Source organism: Sminthopsis crassicaudata, chromosome 2, assembly GCF_048593235.1.
Source record: "Sminthopsis crassicaudata isolate SCR6 chromosome 2, ASM4859323v1, whole genome shotgun sequence".
Lineage (NCBI taxonomy): Eukaryota > Metazoa > Chordata > Mammalia > Dasyuromorphia > Dasyuridae > Sminthopsis > Sminthopsis crassicaudata.
In genome coordinates, this window is record NC_133618.1 from 133,528,192 (window position 1) to 133,544,089 (window position 15,898).

The window sequence follows — 15,898 nt, forward strand, 5'->3', positions numbered from 1 at the left end:
ATCACTCTGCTTCTCATGAAAAGAAGAATTATTTCTCATCAGTTTGTGGAATTTTATATTTAGTTGAGAAAGTGTATTTTTAAAACAAACTTTTTTGTCTGTCCTGTGGAAAGGCAGCCTGCTACTATTTGGTTATCCTGATTGAAGATACTGGAAAGTCTGAAAAATGTCAGTCACTGCAGGGCTTTTGCACCCAACTTCCAGTGAAGAATATGGCACAAGACAGTATTTAGGGAAACATTCATACTTTATGAGTATTTGGAAACTCCCTCATTAACTATCTGGAAAAGACCAGTCTTTTCTGGCTACTCCCACCTTCAAAGTTCTGTGTGGGAGGCCAAACTAGGGAGATGAGATGTATTCAAATAAGGAAAGGATAATGGAGGGTGAAATGTAATCTATGCAAAGTAGAGAACTGGCAATGTGTCTTGAGAAAGGAGACAGCCCCAGCAGAAAGGAAGGAAGGATATTGAGGTGGAGAAGGTAAGGGTTTTGGGGAGGCACAAGGCGAAGCAGAGATGAGAGGACCAGCCATCGGAGGAGAGAAGTAATAATCTGGATTGGAGGTGGGGGAAGGGAAGTTATGTGCAATTGGAATGAATCCATATTGTGAAGGAACTGGAGTACGGAGAGAATTTTGAGGCGGGAAAACAGGTTCAGAGTTTAAATGACTGGCCTAAATGCTAAACCAAACCACAGGAATATATTTAACCTACTAGGGTAGGCCCTGAAGATGCAAAGTGAGCCAGTCTCTTTAGGAGCTCTTATAGGAGAGTGCATATATAAGTAGATACCAAATAATATAAGGCGATTAGAGGGTGGGGAGGGCATTTGTGACTGGGTTATCAGGAAAGACTACACAGTAAAATATGCTTCCTCTGAGCCTTAGAGGGAGCCAGGGATTCCAAGTGGTAGAGGTGAGGACAAAATATTCCAGGCCTGGGACAGTATAAATCCACTGGATACAGGAGATGGTGGGTAAATATTCTAAGGAGATAGGCTGCCCGATGGCATGGCTCAGCGCAGAAAGCATTGGACCTAGAGTCAGGAAGGTGAGGTCAGCCCAACCTCAGACACTCACTGGGTGGGTGATCCTGGCAGGTCATTTAACTCTGTCCACCGGGGAAGGAAATAGCAAACCCCGCCAATATCTTTGACGAGAAAGTCACCAAGAGTCGGTCGTGGTTGAACAAGTTTGACTGGACTATAGAATGTGTGAAGGGAAATGATGAGGTTTGGCTTTAGAAGGGTTGGAGCCAGATTGTAAAGAGTTTTAAATGCTAAACGATTTATGTTTATCCCAGAGCTACAGAGATTATATTTATCCCAGAGGCCACCTCGGCCCCACCAACTTTCTGATGCTTGCAACACCTACCCCAGTTTAGCCTCCTTTGATAGGTGAGTTCCTCCCCAGAACCTCATTTGATCATTCCCCAACTGACAAATGGTGAAAGGATATGCACAGACAAAATTAAAGCCATCTATAATCATGAAAAAATACTCTGAATCACTATTGATTAAAGAAATGCAGATACCATCTCACACCTATGGCTATGACAGGAAAAGATAATGATGAATGTTGGAGAGGACATGGGAAAACTGGGACTCTAATATATTGTGGGTGGAGTTGGAAACTGATCCAACCATTTTGGAGAGCAATTTGGAACTGTGCCCAAAGGGCTATCTCACTGCATATCCTTTGATCCAACAGTGTTACTACTGGGATCCCCTTGCTGTCCAAGGGACTTAAAAATCTTTAAAATCTCCAGTACCAGAATTCAAATTCAAAAATTATTCCAAAGAGATAAAAGAGGGGAAAGGACCCACATGTACAGAACTGTTTGTATCAGCCCTTGTGTGTTGGAAACAAAAAAATGGAAAATGAGTAGATCCCCATCAATTGGGGAATGGCTGAATAAATTTTGGTATATGAAATTAATGGGATATTATTGTTCTATTAAAAAAAGCTGATTTTAGAAAGGCCTGGAAAGATTTACATGAACTGATGCAAAATGAAGTGAGCAAAGCCAGGAAAATATTGTACACATTAACAGCAACATTGTGTGATGATCAAATATGAGACTTGGTTCTTTTCAGTAGTTCAGTGATCCAAGGCAATCCCAATAAACTTTGAATGGAAAATTCCATTCACATCCAGAGAGAGAAATATGGAGCATGAATGTAAATCAGCACATGCTATGTTATTGTTGCTTTTTTTTTTTCATGGTTTTTCCTTTTTCTGATTTTTCTCTCCCAACCTGATTCATAAGGAAACATATAAAACAAATGAATATACATGTATAACCCCCCAATGTTGTTTTTACACGTAACTGGGGGAAATAAATAATTTTTTTAGAAAAGGAATGCAAAAAGTAAATATATTTCAAAGGAAAAAAAAAACACCTCTGTTTGAAGAAATTCTCACTAGTCATGATCACTGACCTGTCTCTGGTCATAAATTTCTCAACTACTTTTCTACTATTCAGTCACGTTTTGTGGACACTAGCACAGGACCACTCAGCCTAACATACATTCATCAGAGAAGGTGCTCAGCTCTATGAGGCTACAGGTAGCAGTGAGAAGACCATAGCACTCTAGTTTTGTCTTTTACTGTTTCTTGATGTCTCTCCAAGTTTATGTCCACTGTTTCCGTGACACTCTCTATCTCATCCTCTGCCATCTTCTTTTCTTTTGCCTTCGTCTTTTCCAATCAGGTTCCATCCTAAGCTTCTGCTTCAGTATTTGACCTTTCAATGAATAACCTGTATTAATTTTTTAAAATAATGACTGATTTGATCTCCTTGCTGTCCAAGGGACCCTCAAAAAAATTCTCCAGTACCAGAATTCAAATTCAAAAATATTGATTCTGAAGTCCTCAGCTTTCCTTACGGTCCAACTCTCACAGCTGTAAATTGCTATTGGAAAAATCATACCTTTGAGTATATGGACCTTTATTAGCAATGTGCTAATATTATTATTGCTTTATTAGCAACTTCTACTTTTTATGCTGTCCAGATTTGCCATAACTGTCCTTCCAACTAGCAAGCACCTTTAAGTTTTATAGCTGTAGTTGCCATCTGCAATGATCTTTGAGCCCAAGAATATAAAATTTGACCCTGCTCCTATTTACCAGGAATAATAGGACCAATTGCCAGGTTCTTAGGGATTTTTTGTTTTGTTTTGTTTGTTAAGCTTCAAGCAGTCTGGCATTTTTTGCATGATGTCCACAGCATATAAATTAAATAAGGTGACAATATTCAGTGTTCTCATACTTTGTGATATGGAAACTTTTCCACAGCCAGACTGAAACTTAAGCATTTTTAGAATGATTTAGATTACAGAGAGGGACTCAGAGTACTTTTTGGTTTAAATTCCATCTCTGACACTTAGTACATATGTTATGTTAAACAAAGTCACTTCATCCCTCTGGTCTTGGTTTCCTCATCTGTAAAATGAGAAGAATGGACTAGGTGATCTCTGAGGTCCCTTTCAGTATGTGTCAGAGCAGAATCTGAATCTAAGTCTTCCTGAATTCCCTCCTTTAAAATCTCTATCTCCTGGCTTCGATTCTTAGCTAAAATCCTGTCAGGAAACCTTTTTCCCAGCCTCCTTAATTGTTAATGTCTTACTTCTGTCGATTATTTCCAATTATATGTGGACATATGTATATGTATGAATGTATGTGTGTGCGTTTATACATACATGATATATGCACATATACGTGTGTGTACACATCATGTTTGTACTTGGGTTTTGTTTTTTTTTTTTATGTTTTCTGCCCCATTAGACAGTGAGAGAACAGCATCTTGCATGTTGCCTGGCACAAAGAAAGAGCTTAATCATTGTTTCAGTGACTCTAAAGCCTGTTCTCTTATCCACTCCCATCCCCATTCCATGCTATCTGTCCTTTAACATGCTCTGCAATATTATTTACATTATCTATAAGAAAGGGATGGAACTTAAATAAAATTAATCCAATATTAGTACTTATATACATAGAAAATATTACCCTGTTTTCACCCTACTCTCCACTTACAAAGCACTAAACATAGTTCCTAAAGACATGCAATTAATTTTATGAATTTTTAAATGTTCTCTATTTCCTTTCTTCCTTCTTTGCTAATTAGAAGCATTGTTTTGGTATCACCTACTCCCTTCTTTCCTCTTCCCTCTTTTCATGATTTTTTTTTGATGCCCACAGGGGAAGAATTTCTCAAGTCAATTCTCCCTCCCTTTACATTTTTTTGTTTATTTTGTTGTATATTAAATATACAAATAAACAAGAATATAAATAATATTCTTAATGTATTCTCTCTCAGCCTGATTTTCCAGCTTTAGTTACTAATTTATTTAGCTGCCAGCCTTAAGGTGGGGTGACCTAAAGCCACCATCTTATCTTCACAGACAGGATAGCCTAATTATTTTTCCTTGTAACATTGATTCAAGATTTGAAAATTCTCATGCTTTACATGAATTCCTAAGGGGATAACACTTACCTTTAACTACGCTGTCAATTTCGGTGCTTCCTTCAGTCTCCCTAGTAATTTCCCTTAACCAACCTCACCCAGGTAGCATTTACATTTAATCAACATTTAGCAATTCACTTTTAAAGCCCTCTGGGGCTTTACCTGAAATTCAGTTGATTTCCATATTTAAAGTATCTGCTTAAACTAATCTCTGGATTTACTTTTCTAGTTCTACTACTAGGTTGATTTGAATATCAAGGTCCTTGCTAAACTGATCCACTGAAATTCCAGAAAAAACTGAAAAACCAAATTCTATCTTAATATGATGCTTTATTTAGCTTAATAAGTTTTTGGGCATAATTCCAAATTGCTCTCCAGAATGGTTGGATGCATTCACAACTCCACCAACAATGTATCAGTGTCCCAGTTTTCCCACATCCCCTCCAACATTCATCATTATTTGTTCCTGTCATCTTAGCCAATCTGACAGGTGTGTAATGATATCTCAGAGTTGTCTTAATTTGCATTTCTCTGATCAATAGTGATTTGGAACACTCTTTCATATGAGTGGAAATAGTTTTAATTTCATCATCTGAAAATTGTCTGTTCATATTTAGCTTAATAAGGATGAAACTAAAGTATAATATGCTTGGTTTCAAAATATTAACTTCATTAAATCACAGAGGACAAAATAGACAATTAAAACTATATGAAATTAAAACACTTTTGCATGAAGTAAAACAATACAGGGAGGCAAAAAGGAAAACTAAATTGGAAGGGGAGAAAAATTCATATTTCAGTATCTCTTATTAGGGTCTGGTATCTAAGATATGTAGAAAATTAACATATCTAAGAATAAGAACTATTCCCTAGTAGTAATGTAATGCTGGAGAAACAGAGGCAAGATAGAGATTAGAGAGTTTTAATATTTTATTTGGATTTCTGAGAGGGAGAGATTATGCTGGTAGCATGCTGCCCTCAGGGCTGATGTCTAAAGCATCCAGCAGGGAATGTGAGTTCTCTATGAAATATATACAAGCTCCAAACTCAGGTCCACAATGGTGGGTGGATCTAAATTCTGGTGAGCTGGAATCTCCAGGCAGGGACCATCAATCCAGTTCTAACAGGTTGGGGGATAGGATCATAAATTCTTGATGATTTAGGAGTTAGGAGCCTGCAAGTCAGAACTCCCCCTTATCTTGAATTTACACATTTACAATTTATAACCTTTCAGTAATTAGCCCTAAATTATATCAATCCTAATGATCTGGAGGCGGGATTGTAAACCAGGGGGATTAAGGCAGGATTAAGGGGATTCAAGGAAACTGAGGCAGGACCATTAAAGGGAACTATGGCACAACAGTAAGAGGTCAAAAGAAATGAATAAGTAAGTCTCAAAAGAAAAATTTCAAATTATTAGCAAATATATGAAAGATTGCTTCAAAAAATAACTTTAGCCTCGTTTCCAAAATATATAAAGAACTGACTCTAATTTATAAGAAATCAAGCCATTCTCCAATTGATAAATGGTCAAAGGATATGAACAGACAATTTTCAGATGATGAAATTGAAACTATTTCCACTCATATGAAAGAGTGTTCCAAATCACTACTGATCAGAGAAATGCAAATTAAGACAACTCTGAGATACCACTACACACCTGTCAGATTGGCTAAGATGACAGGAACAAATAATGATGAATGTTGGAGGGGATGTGGGAAAACTGGGACACTGATACATTGTTGGTGGAGTTGTGAAAGAATCCAACCATTCTGGAGAGCAATCAGGAACTATGCCCAAAAAGTTATCAAACTGTGCATACCCTTTGACCCAGCAGTGCTACTATTGGGCTTATATCCCAAAGAAATACTAAAGAGCGGAAAGGGACCTGCATGTGCCAAAATGTTTGTGGCAGCCCTTTTTGTAGTGGCATCTCCATCAATTGGAGAATGGTTGGGTAAATTATGGTATATGAATGTTATGGAATATTACTGTTCTGACCAACAAGATGAATACAGAGAGGTTGATTTTAAGTGGGCCTTTGTTACTTTAGGTCCTACTTGAATTTCCAAGCTACTCCCTGAGGCAAACTCCCTTCGGACAGGATTATCTTGTCTTTAGGTTGGTCCCTTTGTTATCCTTAAGTGGGCCTAGGAGACCTAGTCCAATTCCTTGCATTGACACCTCTTTGTTACTGTATCTAATCAGAAGGTTCAGCTACAGATATCAATCACTGAGGTTCTTTTTCTCCTACAAAAGAACCTACTGGGTCGCTACTTCTTCCCTAACTCCTTTAGGAATTTAGCCCACCTTATGGTTGCTAGTTCATTAGAAACTTATGATATCTTCCCCCTTGTTAATGAAGAGTTCCACTAGGAAATGGCCCAAATCTTTCCTCTTGTTAGTCACTAAAAAGCGTAATAAAATCTTTGCCTCTTGATTTGTGGATGGTGTAAGCCTATAAAATCTTTTGAGACACCTTGTGACACTGGCCCCAACCTCCAATATATTTTTTGGATTTAACCTTGCACTCCAATATTTGGTGGGAGAGTCCTGGAAACTCATCTATTTGGGGATTCGGCACTTCTGCACCCTCATGCTCTCACATTACCACCTCACACCCATTAGATTGGCTAAGATGACAAAAAGAGGAAAATAATAACTGCCAAAGGAATTGTGGGAAAACAAAACATTAGTGCACTTTTGGTGGAGTTATGAACTAATCCAACTTGGGGGGGTGAACTCTGAAAACAATTGTGTCCCCTTTAATCTGTAAAAGAATCACTCTGAAATTGTGTCCCCTTTGATGTGTAAAAGAAGGGAGATTTAGGGGTCTCCCAGACTCCAGAGAGTCTAGGAGAAGGCCTATTTTCCAGACAAACCTTTTCCTAAAAAAACTTTTCCTAAAATAAGTGGCTTCATTCAACTGGAGATCTTGGGCAAATCACCCCCCCACTGATCTTTTGGGTAGCTGAATCTTCGGGAATTTCATTCAATTGGAGATCTGGGTCTAATATTAAGTAGCTTGAAACTCCAAGATAAGGCTTGGGAGCATTGGCTCTCTTTTCAGCTGGGAGCCTTAGCCTCAGATTGTTATAAAAAGACAATTCTAAACTCCACATCTTTGCAGAAGTCTGAAGTAGGATTATGCCTCTGCCAAGGGACTGCTCTCTCCTCTGGGCCCAGCTTCCTGCCAGGACTCTTGCCCGCTGTGAAAGCATTCTCTTCTCAGAGCTGACCTTTATTTCCCTAACAGGATGTTGCATAAAGTCTGCCTTTCCTAGCAAAGCTGACTTCTCAGTGCCAATAAACTTCCCTTTTGCCATTCGAACTTCTTGGGTTTGTGAATTCTTTTCACATTGGACCTGCACCTCCAATGAAAGAGGCGATTCTCAATTCTCTACCACTAGAACACCATCACAACTATTTAGAAAGCATATACCCCCAAATCTTTAAAATATGCATATAACTTCAATAACAATACTATATGATGATCAATTCTGATGGATGTGGCCCTTTTCAACAATGAGATGAACCAAATCAGTTCCAATAGAGCAGTAATGAACTGAATCAGCTACACCCAGCAAAAAACTCTGGGAGATGACTATGGACCACTACATGGAATTCCCAGTCCCTCTTTTTTGTCCGCCTGCATTTTTGATTTCCTTCACAAGCTAATTGTACACTATTTCAAAGTCCGATTCTTTTTGTACAGCAAAACTTCTTTTTGAACATATATACATATATTATTTAACATATATACATATATTGTATTTAACTTATACTTTAACATATTTATCATGTCAGCCTGCCATGGTTGGGGGGGAAGGAGGGAAAAAATTAGAACAAAAGGTTTGGCAATTGTCAGTGTTGTAAAATTACCCATGCATATATCTGGTAAGTAAAAACTATTAAATAAAAAAAATGCATAAAATACTTTGAACCTGCTATAGCTCTATATGCTAAAGAAATCAGTGAAAATGGGAAAAGACTCATGTATAAAAATATTTATAGCAGTTATTTTTGTGGTAGCAAGGAAATGGAAATTGAAAGGATGCCTATTAATTGTAGAATGGTTAAATAAGTTACAGTATATGATTGTGATGGTATACTATTGATCTGTTAGAAAAGATGGAGGAGATAGTTTTTAAAAAGTCTAAGAGGACTTGTCTAAACTGATGCAAAATGAAGTGAGCAGAACCAGGAGAACAATTTATACAGTAATAGCAATATTGGGAAGATAATCAATGTAAAAAATAACTGATAAAAATAGTTCCAAAGAACTCATGATAGATAGTGATTCACTTTTACATAGACAGTTGATGTTCTCAGAGTTTAAAATGAAGCATATTTGTTCTCTGACAGGTATAGAAAAACCTGGGAAGAGTTGGATGAGTAAAGAGAGCAGAACCAGAATAATTTATATGACAATAATTTTGTGAAAACAATTAAGAATTCTGATCAATGCAAAGACTGGTCAGGATTCTAGAAGACTCATGATGAAAATACTATCTTCCTCCTGATAGAGATGTGATACTTACAAATCAGACATTCATATATATATAAATACAACATACACATATATGTAGATTTATATACATACATATATATGTGTATATAGACAGACAAGATCAATCCAGGGTTCACTTTGCTTGATTAAACAATTATACATATTTGCTGCAAGCTTTTGTTTTTCATTCTTTCCCAATGATGGGGGATGTTAAAGCAAAAAAAGGCAGATTTTTGATGATTGAAAAAAATTATTAAAAAACCCAACAAGATAATTAGATCTTAACAATGGATTTGCTCAAATGACAAATATCACCTGTCAGATTGTTTGAAGATTATAAGGGATTTACTCTTCATTTAGTCCACTCTTTAAATTTATAAAACCAAGTCTCATGCTTGTTTATTGATTGATTTGCCCAAGTTCTCACAGTAAGCGGTTAGTCAATATCTCCTGATTCCTATTGCAAAGCTCTTATTATCAAACCACATTGCCTCCTCTTCACCACACTGATGAAATCACAGGCCCAAACCAAAAAGAGAAAACAAAACCCAAAATATTGTTAGATAAGACTAATGGAAATGACAAAGTCATATATCTGTAACTTCATTGAGCAGTGAATCAATAAACCTTCATTAAGTATGAGATAATGACTGTAAAACATTCCGCACAATGCCTGGCGTATACACATAATAGGTATTTTATAAATGTTGACTATTGTTATTACCTATTATGTGTAAAATTTAAAAGCTGATGTTCAAACAGGAGAAGAACACACATAAAGGAGAACTCAAAGGTAATGGATAGTAAAAATGGAGAAGTCAGCATGCTTAGGGTCTCTCGTAGACCAATCAATCAGAGAAGCACTGAAATATCTGGAAATTAGGAGACACTGATTCCCTTGACTCATTGGAAAATTTCGGGCAAGTCATTTTAACTAATCAATCATCTCAGTGGATAGAGTGCTAGACTTAGAATCAAGAATAAATCTCAGTTCAAATCCTGCCTAAGATAACTTACTAGCAATGTGATTTTTGGGCAAGTTGCACAAAACTTTAATTTCCTTATGTGTAAAAGGAGGATAATAGTTATTACTTCCCAGGATTAATGTGAGATTATATACACAAAGTATTTTACAAACCTTAAAATGTTATAAAAATGCTAGTTATTATTGAAATGAAAGAGTTAGACTAGACGAAGGCTAAACTCTCTTTCAGTGTTAACAGACTGTCAGATAATGTTTGGATTTCTACATAAAATCACAAACTATATTGGTTATTTCAATACTCTAATGACAAGTGATTTTTGTCATTAAAATTGTGTTTTATTATTATTACTATATTACTTTTAAAATTATTACTATAGATTTTTATTTACAAGACATATGCATGGATAATTTTTCAGTATTCAACATTGACCCTTGCAAAACCTTCTGTTCCAGCTTTTTCCCTCCTTCCCCTCACCCCCTGCCCTAGATGGTCCCATACAAGTTAAATTGTCTTATAATTCAATAGCAACTTGTCCGAAGGTCTCTAAATGGAGTACCCTGTGGTTCTGTGCCAGGATCTTTTCTAGAATTCTTACTCAGTATTCTAGCACCCAGGGTAATAAGGTGAAGAAGGCATGTATAATCAATCATTCCTATATTAGCCTAGAGATAAAGAAATTGACAAAGTAGGAGCCTAGAATTATGGGAAAAGGTAAGATTTGTGGTAAATACTGTGAGCCAGGTATTGGACTAGGAAGAGTGACATGGAAGTCCATGATGAAAGCATAAATAACAGCTAGTGGTCCTAGATAGCCACAAATGATATCTGGGATACAGCATCATTCTTGGAGTCAGAAAGATGGAAGTTCAAATCTTGCCTCGGATACTTCCTAGCTGCATGACCCTGGGCAAGTCACTTCACTCTATTTGCCTTAGTTTCCTCATCTGTAAAATGAGCTGGAAAAGAAAATGGCAAATCACTCCAGTATCTTTGCTAAGAAAACCCCAAATGGGGTCATGAAGAAGCAGACAGGACTGAACAATAATGTTGTTGTGAGGGTTAAATGAGATAATATATATAAATATTTTTCAGTCCTTAAATAAAGCCTAGATAAATGCTGGCTTTTGTTGTTATTGTTAAAATATTGAGAGAAAAAAAAAAGAATCTTAAAGGAAGAGAGACGATTGCTACTGAGTGATAGTGATAGAGGGAGGATCTGAAAGCAGCATCGGGAGCTAGGATGAATAAACTTCTGACTCTGTGTGTCAGTGGGGGGGTGGGAGGAAGAAAGAGCAGCAGACTTGGAAAGAATGGCAAGAGATGCAATGTATTCAGGAGAAAGTTGGTTTCAATGAGCACCTGAGAAAAAAGAACTGAACAGCAGAGAAGGGCTCCAAAAGGAACAGTGCAGAGGGAGTGCAGAGGAACACTGGGGAAGGTTAGTGTTGAATTTACTTTTTTAAAAAAATTTCTTTTTTTAGTTATGGGATGAGGCAACAGGAGTCCATGCTGCCTTCCCTGAGATGCCGGCCTTGTACCAGGCAGCTCCTCTCTGGTGGATAGATTCAGCTTGAAAGAAGGGACTGGCATCTGAGTTGGGGGTTCGAGGGAGAGACGTTTCTACTGATGTTAACTTTGGGGGTAAATCCCAACTCATTTCATGTTAGTTTAGCAGGAGATGGTAAATTTTGTGATGATGTGATTTATTTTTTAGTTACCACCAGAAAAAAAGAAAATCCTGGACCTCCAACTGGAAGGAACCTGAGAGACCCTAGCTTTACTGTAGCCCTTGGTGCTTAGCTATCTGTAGCAGTCCCTGTTCCCTAGGCAAAGTAGGGTAGTTTTTCCATGTTGTCGTTACTGTTGTTGAGCTCACAGACTCCCTGTGAGCCCACTTAGGGTTTTCTTGGCAAAGAAAATGGAGTAGTTTGCCATTTCCTTTTCCAACACATTTTACAGATGAGGAAACTGAGGTAAACAGAGTTAAGTGACCACTAAGTGTCTGAGAGCAGATTTGAAATCAGGCCCTCCTGACTCCAGACCTGGCACTCTCCCCTTCCCCCATAAAAGGTATTAAAAACACCCTACAGTTGAGGTACATAAGACATTTTTAAAAATTGACATCCCTCCCTGGTCACCTGAGGTCAAAATAGCCAAAAGGAATTTCAAACATCTTCTGATGTATTACTGAAGAATCAAGATGGGCAACCTAGGCAAGAGAGCTTCACGCAGTCAGTCTATTCAAGGAGTCTTCAAATAAAGTATCCTACTATGTCTATACAACTCTTTTGTTCATTGTTGAATAACATAACAGTCATTCCATTATCAAACTGAAACTATCAGAGGGACTGGTCCACAAAAACTGTATTTCCATCTCCTCAATGGACTTTCCACCCCCTCTGCTACCTCCCATCAGATTCAGGTGTGTATTCCTCCACTCTTGCCTTGATAGATGGTCTACATGAGTAAAAAATTCATTTCATGATGACTAATCTTCTGGCAAAGGACCCTTTCTCATCCCAGAGAGGGAGTCTCTGGGTAACACCTAATCTGTTGACAATCCAGACTCATGAATTGTCTATTTTCATAGGATACGCCAGACCTCTAGGACCTACAGCTGTTATAGCCCTGAGAGCCGTAAGCTACTGCCATACTGTGATAATGAAAAAAGCGGATTTTATTGGAAGCATAGTCATCATTGGGTCTTCAATACCTGGTTGTGATCTTGTGGTCAGATATGTTTATGCTGACAGCAAGACTTCTTTGATGACTCAGGGGCACCCATTAAATCCTTAGGATTTCTGTAGTTCCTGCTCCCATATAAGCAAGCTGCTAATTGCAGAAGAGACTTGACCATCTAGTTCTGTGATTGCTTGACAAGGATGGTAATTAGTCCTAATAAACTCTGATTTTTTTCCAGACACTCATTTCCTCCCTTCTTTTCAGCTGGATTTTGTAACTCATCATCACCAATTTCCAGCAAAAAATAAAAAGTGCAAACAAAACAGCTAAAATGGGATTGCTCTGCCTGTCACACACACTGCAACACAACTGTCTGGCTAGTCACTAGAGGGCCCTCATGACCAGTCAGGTCTCAGGCTCTAATGAAAAGAATTTATACAGAACATAAACACTGGACTCTTAGATTAGGAGGACTGAGATGTGTATATGGATGGGTGTGCATGTGAAGTAGGAGATAGTGCTGAGGGGCTAACAGTCTAGGCCATATGCAAATAAAAGCAACTTTTTTGTTGTTTCTTTTCTTTTTTTTTTTTTTTTAGTAGCAGTCATGAAAAAAGAAGGCACAAGAAGCGGAACATCTTTTTTTCTTTCAGGCAGCTAGTGCAAGAGTATTTAGTCATATAAAGTCATTTTAAAAAGTAAATAATAAAATGAAAACCTAAACTATATTCAGTAATGAATAATTTGTATTATTAACATTTTCTTGGGGGGTAGAATGAAGATGGCAGAAGATAGGCAGAAACCCAATTAAGCTTTCCCCATATTTCATTCCATTTGAATTATCTAAAATCAAATTTTGAAGTGATAGAGACAAGAAGATCTAGGTGAGACATTTTTCCAGTTTGAGACAACTTAGGACATTGGCAGGTGAGATCTGTGACAATTGCATGGAGGCTTGTTCCTTCCTAGCCTATGCACATGGCAGCAGCACCAGCAGCAGACCAGTTTCAGGAGCTTTTAGCCCAGAGATGGTAAGGGGGGCAGGCAGATGGCAGAAAGAAATTACAGAGACCCTTTGCTTGCATTGAGTGCAGCTGGCACTGACTGGAAGCATTGTTTTCCATGCAGTTCTGGGTCACACTGCCAGGGTTTCTAGTCACTCACATGGTAGTCTGGTCAGTGGAGCCAAGAGGAAAGCTAGCAAGTAAAGACTGAAACTCAGACTGGGAGAATAGGAATCTCACCTTTCCCTGTATCACAACACTTTGAAAGCATTGAAAAATTGTAGTTCTCCCAAACTAGCTTTGGAAACAATAGCATGAAAAAGCCTGAATTTGGGACAGTGTATCTCCACCCCAAAGTGAGCAGAGCCAACTTTAAGATAAAGTTCATAGTCAAGAAATAGGATGGAAAAATGAGCAAACAAACAACAACAAAAGAAAGTGGCCATAAAATACTAGTATGGGGGCAGGGAAGAACAAGACAAATTTAGAAGACAACAATGTAAAAAACCTTACAACCAAAGCCTCAAAAACAAAACAAAAAGCTAATTGAATTCAAGCCCAATAAGAATTCTCAGAAGAGTTAAAGAAAGAGATGAGTGATAGAGGAAAATTATGAAAAGAAATGAGAGTGGTAGAAGAAAATTATAAAAAGAGAATTCACAGCTTTGTTAAAGAGACACATACAAAAATAATGAAGAATATATCTTTAAAAATAAAATTAGCCAATCAAACAGTGCATATCCTTTGATCCAGCAATGTCTCTACTGGATTTATATCCCAAAGAGATAATAAAAAGGGGGAAAGGACTCATATGTGCAAAAATGTTTGTAGCAGGTATTTTTATGGTGGCAAGAAACTGGAAACTGAGTGGATGCCCATCAGTTGAAGAATGGCTGAATAAGTTATGGTATATGAATGTTATGGAATATTCTATAAGAAATGATCAACAGAATGATTTCAAAGAGGCCTGGAGAGGTTTACATGAAAGTGAAGTGAGTAGAACTGAGAGAATATTGTACACAGCAAGAAGATTTTGTGATGATCAATTCTGATGAATGTGGCTCTTTTCAACAATGGGTATCTCAGGTCAATTCTAATGGACTTGGTCTGGAGAGAGACTTCTGCATTCAAAAGAGGACTGTGGGGACTAGATGTGGATCACAAGATAATATTTTCACCTTTTTTGTTGTTTGCTTGTTTTTTGTTTTCTTTCTCATTTTCTTTTTCCTTTTTGAAAAGGAATTGTATAGAGGAACTTCACATGTTTAACATATATTGAGTTATTTGCTGTTTAGGGGATAGTGTGGGAGGAAGGAAGGAAGAAAAAATTTGGAACACAAGGTTTTGCAAAGATGAATGTTGAAAATTATCTTTGCATATATTTTGAAAAAAACTATTATTTTAAAAATAGAATTAGTCAAAATAATAAAAGAGGTATAAATATTTGATGAAGGAAAGAATTCCTTAAAAGACAAGCTAGGCCAAATGGAAAAAGATATACAAAAATTCTCTGAAGGGAAAAACTCCTTAAACAAGAAGAATTGGAAATGGAAATGGAAAAGGTAGTACATAAACTCAATGAAAAAAAAATTCTTTTTTTTCTCTATTTTATTTTATTTTTTTGTTTACTTAAATATTGCTAAGACCCATGCCTAAGTGTGAAACCCAGAAAGCCTGTAAAGGGTCAAAGGGGACTGTACTATTAAGGGGTGGATTGATTCTCCCCAAATCCCCACAATTGTGAATCTAATACACTTGAAGGAATTGCAAATCAACCTTTACTGACCTAGATGTTGCTTATGAATTGAGAATGAAATAAATTGGAGGCAAGAAGGAAGAGGAGAGAGATCAGAGAATGCAACTTCCTTTCAGTCTCTTTGTATTGTTATTATTCTTTCACATGAAGTGATCTTTTCTGATGGTAAGAATTAGATTCCCAGCAGTCACTAACAGGTGGCTCCTGTAACAAAACATTTATTTATTTATTTAAATTAAAGCTTTTTATTTTCAAAATATGTGCATGGATAATTTTTCAACATTGACACTTGCAAAACCTTGTGTTCCAAATTTTCCCTCCCTTCCTCCATCACCTCCCCTAGATGGCAAGTAATTCAATATATGTTAAATATATTAAAATATATGTTAAATCCAATATATGTTTATATATTTGTATAATTTTCCTACTACACAAGAAAAATAAGATCAAGAAGGGGAAAAAAATGAGAAAGAAAACAAAATGTAAGCAAATAA